Genomic DNA, 9,710 nt, shown 5'->3' on the forward strand with positions numbered 1-9,710 from the left:
ATTGGAGAAACTAAGTTACATTACTATTTCATACATACATATCGTTCTCTTCGGACATACATGTGCAATTCGACGCATTTTCGCGAAATAAATTTGGAATAAATTTTAGTGCCAAACTGTTATATGTGTGCCACTATACATTTATAAAATCACCAATACTTTTTATTCCACCCCTGCTCCAACAAACTTCCTTCAAGGAAAACAGTAAAATTTTCCTTTTTAGCGATAAGTTTGCGATATGGTGAAGATCGGGAAAATACTCAACCCAACCAAATAAAAACTTGTATTTAAAAAAAAGGTCAATAATAGATTTCTGTTAAAAATAATCATTGGCTGCTTTTATTATTTTTTTTATTTCTTTTTTGTGTTTTTTTTTTTTTTTTTTTTTTTTTTTTTTGTAGTTTTATTTTTTGATCAGAATAATGCTTATATGAACAAAAAAAAATTAAAATGTAACAATTTGTGGGCGAAATGCATAGATTATCCTTTAAGGAGAAAATATTATAATTTCCGCTGTCCTATGAATACTTTAAGTTTATGATCTCAGGAACAATACTTCATAATTCCACATACATGAGAAAGTTAAAACTTTTGTTCGTTATAAGCGTGCACCACCAAATCTAAACCTCACTAAGATTTCTCTAAGAAATATATAAGATAAATAAAATAAAAAAAAAAATAGATTACAATTTCTGCAGGAAATGGAACACAGAATATATATGTGATACGAAACTATGTTGCTTTTTTTAAAATGCTATTATTACTACCATTTGAAATCTGATGCCCACTCCGCAGGTGCTAAGGTTCAGTTCAGATCCCCACTTTCTCCGCGAGATTCGCTTCGACCCGCCCCTTCTTTGATGTACATGGATGGAAGGAACAAAAGCGAGGATGCAGTGCCCGAACGCATTAGAAAATCAACATAAGCAATGATAGGAGAACTGTGACCGAAAGGAATCTGATAGAGGCGGTGAAAGGTTAAGGAAAGAATCTAGAATAATAAACCGAATCGACAGCGCCGCTGCCGAGGCAGAACCTCACCAAGGACGAGGGAGAAAATCATAAAAACGATATGAAATTTATGCGCATATTTCATTTCCTTTGGGTGAATGGCTCCCCGGCACCACACCTCGCTTCCCAACCTCGTTGACGGGGCAGGGAGTCGGCGAGGAGCATCTTCCTCCTTCCCCCTAAATGGGGGAAGCTCCCCATAACATTTTATTTGATATTTTTCTTATGTATTCTAGCGCTCTGTTTTCTTGCGGTTGATATAATGACGCCCTTTCCAATGCTCCGCCCCAGCCTCCACGCCGCCCCCCGAGTTAGACATTCGGTCATGTCGACGCCTAACCACTCTTCGGTTCAGGCACAAAGTGTTGGGTGCCGAGTCTCGCCACCTCATAAGGCACATAGCCAAGCTCCTTTAGAGGTTTCCTTTAGAAAACAACTGGGAAAGTAGTAGAGTTTAAAAGGCCAGTTTTATACCAAAAATTAAACAGATACTCGCATCAATCCCAATAAACAAATTCAAAACAAAAGCTAAAAATACTCGCCTCGTCCATTAGGGCTAATCGACTTCATGCCCGATTCCACAAAAGTTTCAAGACTCTGACCGAGCAACTTTGAATGCGTCCGATGCATCTCCAGGAGTTCGAAATGTCTGTTTTCGGTTTCTGGTTGCTAGTTTCCATTTTTCAGCTGCCAGTTTTCAGCCATTTTTCGGCATGGCCTCGTCCCCACTGCCTCAGCACCCTGGCCCTGGCCATGGCACTACCACCCGTGCTGCTGTCGTTACTGCCGGGGTATTGATTCGCGACGCAACACCAGTACTGGGGGGACGAAGCCCTGCCGGCAGGTCGTTGGTGCCAGCCAGAGCATTTTTCGTTTTGCACAGCCCCCTTCTCCTCGAGAGGGCTCACCTGGGTACTTCGGCCGGGGGCAAGGAGAATCCCTGCGACAGGGACCCACTTACATGCATGCGCGGAGCTCCTGGTGATGTTTTCAATTTTGAATTTGTGCCATTGCTGTTTTTTGAAACATTACGCCCGAGAAGGAGATGGGGAGTTGAGTTTGAAAGGCTCTTGGCTGCTCGGTGTTCGGGTATCGGGGCTCTGCGGCGGAGTCATCGAAGCCTTTGTGGTGATGTGATGATTATCCCCGCCAACTGAGCACTAATATGTTTGTTGGCGAAACCCATCGGCGTCTTTATCGACGACTGCGAGTGCCTCCCGATTGAATCCAGCTGAACCCCAGTTAGAGGTCCCTGGAGGACCGAGGACCTAGAACCGAGGACCGATCGCCCCCCTCCCTCAGCAGAGCTTAAATTACTGTCATCTATTATGCGCGACTCACCGTTTGTCAAGACAATGCTGCCCCGCCCCGCCTCTCCGTCATCTGCATCACCAGCTGCCTGGCAGAAAAAGTTTCTCCTAATTTCCACTTGCACCTAAGCTGCTTAAGAACTGGCGGCGGTGGAGGCGGGCGGACAAGCAGAGATGCAATAACTTACGCCGCATCAACGTATAAATCTGTCAAAGTTGTTTAAAAATGATATAAAAATAAATAAAATCCCCGAACGGAGCATTTTGTAGGGGGGAGCAGGAGGAGGAGGCCCGAGAGCCGAGAGCCGAGTGATACACACCATAAACAAAACAAGAGGAAAGCGAGAAGAGAAGGCCACTGCGGACTCAGCCGAAGTTCGAATACCCTCGAAGATGTCGGTTTTCAAGTCGAAGAACTCTGCCGCTGGGATACTGCAATACTGCCTACCCCGATTTCAATAGAGAGCTCCGACGAACTCAATATCTATAGAGTCAACATCCCATCACTTTGAGAATCAACAGACTGTCACTTGCGACACTATGGCTCGGAAGTAGTCCTCAAGTGCCTCACAGACATCTGAAAAAACCTATAATACCCTGCGAGCGCACAAAAAACAAAACAGAGTCGTTCCCGAAAGCCGAACAACATAGACAAACGAAATGAATAAAATAAAGCAGCGCTGAGGCAGAGGCTGGAGGGCCACTAAGTGTCTCTGTGTTCGGGCCTCTGGTGGCCATCCCTGATCGGCCCTTGACACACCCACCTAATCGCTGCGCACATCTCTCTTTGGCAGTAAACAAATTAAGTTGTTTGTTGTTAATTGTTTTGTTGCCGAGTCGCCAAAGCCAAGACGGCAAGCTCGCACAAAATGCCACGATCTGAGAGCTTTCTAGTGCAAACATGAAGCACAAAACTTATAATAGTGTTTTAATGTATACATACAAATGTATGTGAATTATTTTTTATTTTTTACAATCCTTTTGTTCCTTTAGGGTTGATCAATGAGGAAAAAGTAATTAGTCCCTCCACCGCGACGAGATTTTTTCGACTTTTCTTTCAAGGCTCTTCAGCTCCTTTTCTACTTTTCTTCAGCTGGTCTCACTCTTTTTGTTAGTGTTACCCTTCATTGCGATATCACTATTCATACAACATACAGACTACTCATTTCGTTCAACCACTAACCATACAACATATAGACTTCTCATTTCATACAACGAAAATGGACGCAAAAATTTCTTGCGACAGGCCCCCGGAGGCCCCAGAGAGAATCTTACTCTCATTCTTACGCTCATTTTTACGCTCATAATCTCATTTAACTTTTTTGGTTGTTCAGTCGCAGAGAGGCGCATCATCAAGAAGGTTCTTCTGCGGTTAAACCGATCTTTATATGTATGCGTGCTCACACATTCACACACACGGTTTCATGTGTGCGTTGGATTTCGTTTTGAAACCAGCTAAAATTTTTGATTTTTGTAACTTTACAGGCATGCTACCCTAAGAAAATTGGGATAAACATTATACGCTAATGATGAAAAAAATATGTTTTACATATTAATATTTCAACCTATATTTTATATTTGTTATGGAATGCGATTAAGTGGTAGCTGTAAAATGTTTTTCACATATATATATGCATATGTCAACGAATGCATTAAAATTTATATATTAAGGTAGAAACAGGGTATATTTCAGTCGATTGCTTTTAAGTTGTTGTAGTTCTGCCAGCGGATGGTGTTCCATACCCTTCTGATAGATGATTTTTGTGGAGTGAGAATAAACAAAAACAGCTGATTTTTTGTTTCCGTGGGCATCAGTAGGGTATGCAAGAACCATGAAAATAACAACAGTGAAATTTGGGTTTTAAATAAAAGCGACTGAAAGATACCCTGTTTCTATCTAAGTACAATGATTTTGAATTGTTCGTAAATATATAAATACGTAATTTCGTAAATATATATGTGAAGCATTTTACTGCTGCCATCTAATCGTATTCCTAAATATGTATAAAAAGTATGATATATAAAAATATATAATATAAAATATAATAAAATTTTTTCACAGGTATATTATAACGATAACTCCCATTTTCTTAGGGTAGCATGCCTGTAAAGTTACAAAAATCAAAAATTTTAGCTGGTTTCAAAACGAAATCCAACGCACACATGAAACCGTGTGTGTGAATGTGTGAGCACGCATACATATAAAGATCGGTTTAACCGCAGAAGAACCTTCTTGATGATGCGCCTCTCTGCGACTGAACAACCAAAAAAGTTAAATGAGATTATGAGCGTAAAAATGAGCGTAAGAATGAGAGTAAGATTCTCTCTGGGGCCTCCGGGGGCCTGTCGCAAGAAATTTTTGCGTCCATTTTCGTTGTATGAAATGAGAAGTCTATATGTTGTATGGTTAGTGGTTCAACGAACATGGACCGAAAAAATTTCTTGCGACAGGCCCCAGCAGGGCCCAGAGACATCCTTACTCTTATTCTTACACTCATTCTTACTGTCTAGGAACTCTAGCACTTTTCTAATAAACCTTTAATAATAACTCGAAAGTATAAAGGAAATACCTTTTGGTACAATAGGATCAGGGACTTTGTGATATAATCTTAATTAATTTTTGTTTCAACATTCTCGAAAGTCACGGGAGTAAAGTAATTTTTTTAAACCTTTTTTAACACAGTTTTTTTAACACTGTGAGATCCACAGGTCAAAGTTCTAGGTCGGAACTTTTAATGGAGGGCCATTGGCAGGCAATCTCGACGCACTTTGGGTCCCACGATACCGTTCTGTGTTTCCGACTCGGCCACTGTCCGCGACGGGCAAAGTCAAACGAAAATTGGGAAACTTATCAGCCGTCCGACGAGTACTTCGAGACGTTTCCGCTTTGAAGAAATCAACATTTGAAGTCCCATTCTGTGATTTGCTTTGCTGGAGCCCTGAGCCAAATGAATCTAATGATGACCATGTCGGCGCAGAATTATGCCGGCCAAGAAACTCGAGAGGACACTGAGGACTCTAAGGCCATTGGGTGATGTTTCCTGGGCTGGAAGCTGGGTTATGTTTCCTTTTGCGATTTCCCGCATGGAATGATTTCCTACAAATCACAAATGAAACTGAGGGGCGACTCGGTATGATTTCATTTACGATTTCGAGAGCAAAACAATAAAGTCAACAAATAAGCCAAAAATCGCTCGTTTTGTTTGAGCTACGGTTGGAAGGACATATAACGTTCATATATAGGTATATAGGAATTGTTATAGATAAGCATAGTTACGCATAGCAATGTAGTACTTCCGAAGGATATCTTAAGTAGTAATCAGTAATTGGGGGTAAATAAACCCTCCTAGAGTTTCATATCCGTGTATTACAATTTCCCTGGCGAACTCTTAGATTAGAACTTTTTAATGCAGTTTACGAGTAATACGAGTGCTATCCTTCGACTCGGGACAACGGCAGTAATATGAATATGGCATAGACATGGGCGGATGATGAGGCATGGCCATTGAATCGCAATTAGTAATTGTAATTTGAGTAATTAAAAAAAATCTCCCACTCTTTGGAGTTGACAAACTTTTGAAAAATTAGAGATACGAGAATTTATCCGCCAATAGTTTTGTAGATTGAAGGAATTCGTAGTTTTTCATACATTGCTAATTACAATGCTTATACGGACTAATCCTAGTGCCTAGTGCGACTAGTACCTCCAGTTCAACAGTCAGATTTTAAAGTGTCCGAAGTTCCCGTGTCCGACGAAAACTAGGACGTAGGAAAATATATTTTTTACCTTATACGTCCCGGTTTACTTGCCAAGTGTCTCGCCTTTCTCTTCTGAATGTCCTGGCTGGCTTGGCAAGCAAAGGACGAATCCTGAGAGGCAAGTGGACTCAAATCCCCGCCCTTATTACAATTTTAAAAAGAGCGTGCCTTACCTGCAAAAAGAAAGGGAAAGTTTATCATTAAAAATGGTCAAATACATAAGATAAATATAAACAGGCCTTAATGCATAAAAGTAATGTCGTTTTTATGTTTAAGGAGTCAAATCAGACTCTTCCTGTTATGTTCCTTCCAGCAAACACAAACGTATAAATAGTACTAAGCATGTCCTGTCTATAAGATATAGGTCGCGATTCTTGTCTGAGATATGCTTGTGTATCGGAAAATGCACTCTGAAGAAAGCCCGGCCCTCGGACATCATCCCTGCGTTGTTGTTATTTCTTCACAAAATTATAATATCCCTGCAAGGGCACAAACAAGCTCCCTAGCTACGAGTGGAACACGCACAATGGCACACCTAACCAGTTCTCTTTACGACCACCTTGTGTACAATTCAAATCGTGCGAAAACAAATGAAAGTCTATTCCCAGTGCCTAGAGAGCATTAGGAATGAGAAAGGATACCCGGCTCTGTCTAGGAGCCTTGCACTTTTCAAAACATATTTTGTATTCATTTTTAATCCACTTACTAAAGCTTGCTCAAAAAACATGCAGTAGAATATCACAGGCTGGCAAAAGCGAAACCATCTCCTGGCATAGCTTTCTATTCCAGAAGGCAGACCCTTAGACCTCCACCCGAACTCTAGGGCTGCCCTTAACTCTAAAGCAAACAACGGCTCAAGTTCCGCGGTGCACCTAAGAGAAGATCTTGACCAAGTGGTGGTTCACGCCACATGCCTTCCATAACTCTATTGTTTAACCGGCTAACATGGATATTAGAACCTCAGAACCTTGCTGAGCTAGTGTTCAAGAGCCTCTGTTGTATAATCGGAAACTAAAGAGTAGATACCCATGATGTTAAAAGTACAGACTGCCTGCCCTCATTTTTGCAAAGGTGACTTTATTGAACGTTATATTTGAATTTGGTTTCTTGAATGAGCTTCAAGACTTCATTGTGAGCCAGAACAAAGTCAAATCGTCTGACAAGGACTGCTGGAATACAAAATGAAACTATGGATGCTATGGGAAGAGCATGAAGTAGAATGGTTAAATGAATGATTATCAAACTAAAGGCGATGGAAATAAATTAAACCCAAAGCCAAAGCTGGGCGCTGTGCAAATTATTCGGAAATAGCATCTGGTGTGGCCCGATCAGACGGGTTCGGCTATTGAGATGCCTGGGAGGAGCGAGATGAATAATGGCTCTAATGCGGGATTACATTGTTGAGCCAGGAGCCAAGAAATTAATGATTCCTGATTGTTTGCTGAGTGCCTGGCCGACTGTGGACTTTCACTAGACTCTCAGCCACCTGTCGCCTGGCATAGTACTTGGCCTGGTACCTGGCTCCGGTTACCCGAATCGTTTCTGTTCGTTGGTGATTTAAAGTAAAAGTTAAACTTCCGATGGCACATAAACAGAGTTGTGAAGCGGGAAAGCACTGCGAAGGCGAAATCTACCGGATCTCATGTTGCTATTTACGACCTTTAAAAAATTGATGAGCTCAGCGAAGCAAGAAGCAAGCGCCCACATCCATATTTCACACCCGCATCCACATCCACGTCTACGTCCACAGCCACAAAAGCTAGCAAGCACCGCGCTCCCACACACGCTGCATAATTAACACTTTGGTTAGACGTAGGTAAATATTTAGCGTGTGTCTACACAGCTGAAAGAGGACTGCGGCCTGTCCGACCCGGCAAATAAATGCTACAAATAATAGAACAACTCGGCTGGCGACGCGTCGGCCCAGGAGGGGAGCCAGGACCCGCAGGGGCCAGAAGCTACTCGGCCGACTTTGACAAGGGTAGGGCCCAGGAGAGGGCTGGCTGGCCGGATGGCCGTACGCTAGCCGAAGAACTGGCCTATTTTGGGCGCAAGTAGGCCAGTGGCTTCAAGAACAGGATCCACCTGACATTGAGGAATTATTGATAGTTCTAAAGTCCGGGGACTGCAGGAACGCAGAGTGTTTGAGATTTCAAGTCTGATTGGCGACTGATTCAGTAAGTTATGACTGTCCCAGTCGGAAGTTACTAGCCTCGAGGAGGGACTTCAGTTTCTCCAAATCTATTTTTGGGCAGAAGAAATGGGCAGTAATCAGGGACATAGATAGGGATTCAGGGATAGGTTCCTAGTCCATTTCTCAATGCACTGTAAGAAATTTGACCACTTTTCTGGCCCATATTAGTATCTCAAATAAAAATATTGGGTGTACCAACAAAGGGATAGATACTTTAGCTTGCGAAATTTCTCACCGATTTGTGAAGATGGCACCATCCAGTCTAGAACGGCGGTTTTCTACTTGCACACGTATATAAAAAAAAATGAATTTCCTAAAATTTATATGCTTATTTACTTTAATAATCTTACATCAGCCAAAATTACCTGCAATGAAATTATTACTTGCCTTTTTTTAATTTTTCTTAAAAATTTAGCCGAAAAATACAAGCAGTGTATTTAAAATAGGCTTATTTCAAATATAAAGCCATAAATAACCGATATGTTTCCGAAAATGGTTACAGATGCAGATAAAAATCTTTTAGGTTGCTGTCTTAAAATATGAATTTCTTAAAAAGAGCTCAAAAGCGCACTCTTAAACTACACCCATTTGTAAAAAAATTGAATTTTCTTGAAATGCCAATGCATTCTATGGATGGATTACGCTGGACTCAAAATCTAAAGGGAATTACCCAAGTAATTTCAACTTTCTAGAGTCACTAACACATAATGTTAGCCCCACTTAATTTAAAACATTCAACAATTGTTGGATATCCCACAGAGCAATTGTTTCAGAGACTGATCCCATAAGCAGGACAATACTGTGCACCAAGTCCCTGAAAGTTGTCCTACATAGTCCTACATATTTACCTCTTAAATAGTAAACAGGCTACCCTCAAGGTGAAGCGATTTCGTGGAAGACATATTATTTCAGTGGTTTCGACAACTGCGCCTAGTGATCATGAAAACTGATGAAAGTATGTGTCCTGTTCAGTTGGCAAGTCGAAAAAATGAAACATTTTAAATGCAAGCTTCGTTAGGGATTGAAGTAAAAGCTGTCGCTGGCATCTCTGTGGCAGCAATGAGTATTCTTGGGCTCCCTGCTTTTGCATTCCGACAGCCTCCGCCGCCAAGCGTTATCCGGCTGACAGATTGAAGAGGATTTCCCGCCAATGTTCGTCACCCGCTGTCGACAGAAGTGGTTCGTCCCTAGGACTGGTGGGCGCGGAGTGGGCGCGCAGATGGCAGGGCTGGCTCCAGTTGAATTTTTTTCTACTCGGCGTTCGTCGTTAAATGCTTTTGCCCTAGAAAGCCGTCAAGGTGGCGGGCTCCAGTTCACGAATATGAAAATCAAATGGCTTTCGGGCCAATTTGTTGTTCGCATTTTTATGTCATTATCCCCGGAAATATTCAGATTTTCGATTTGCGCGGCATACCTCTCGGCATTCTCGTAATCTA

The 9,710-nt window shown here is 41.8% G+C and overlaps 1 protein-coding gene across 2 annotated transcripts in view; it reads right to left on the bottom strand.

Moving 5' to 3' along the window:
• Positions 1–6,127, bottom strand: part of LOC6502902 — a 90,031-nt gene extending 83,904 nt beyond the window's left edge. For both annotated transcript variants that reach the window (XM_032455985.2, XM_032455983.2), the window contains exon 1: positions 6,109–6,127. The gene's annotated coding sequence lies outside the window, so the exon portion shown is untranslated. The remainder of the gene's footprint in view (positions 1–6,108) is intronic.
• Between the last annotated feature and the right edge of the window lie 3,583 nt (positions 6,128–9,710).

This window comes from Drosophila ananassae, chromosome XL (assembly GCF_017639315.1).
Source record: "Drosophila ananassae strain 14024-0371.13 chromosome XL, ASM1763931v2, whole genome shotgun sequence".
Lineage (NCBI taxonomy): Eukaryota > Metazoa > Arthropoda > Insecta > Diptera > Drosophilidae > Drosophila > Drosophila ananassae.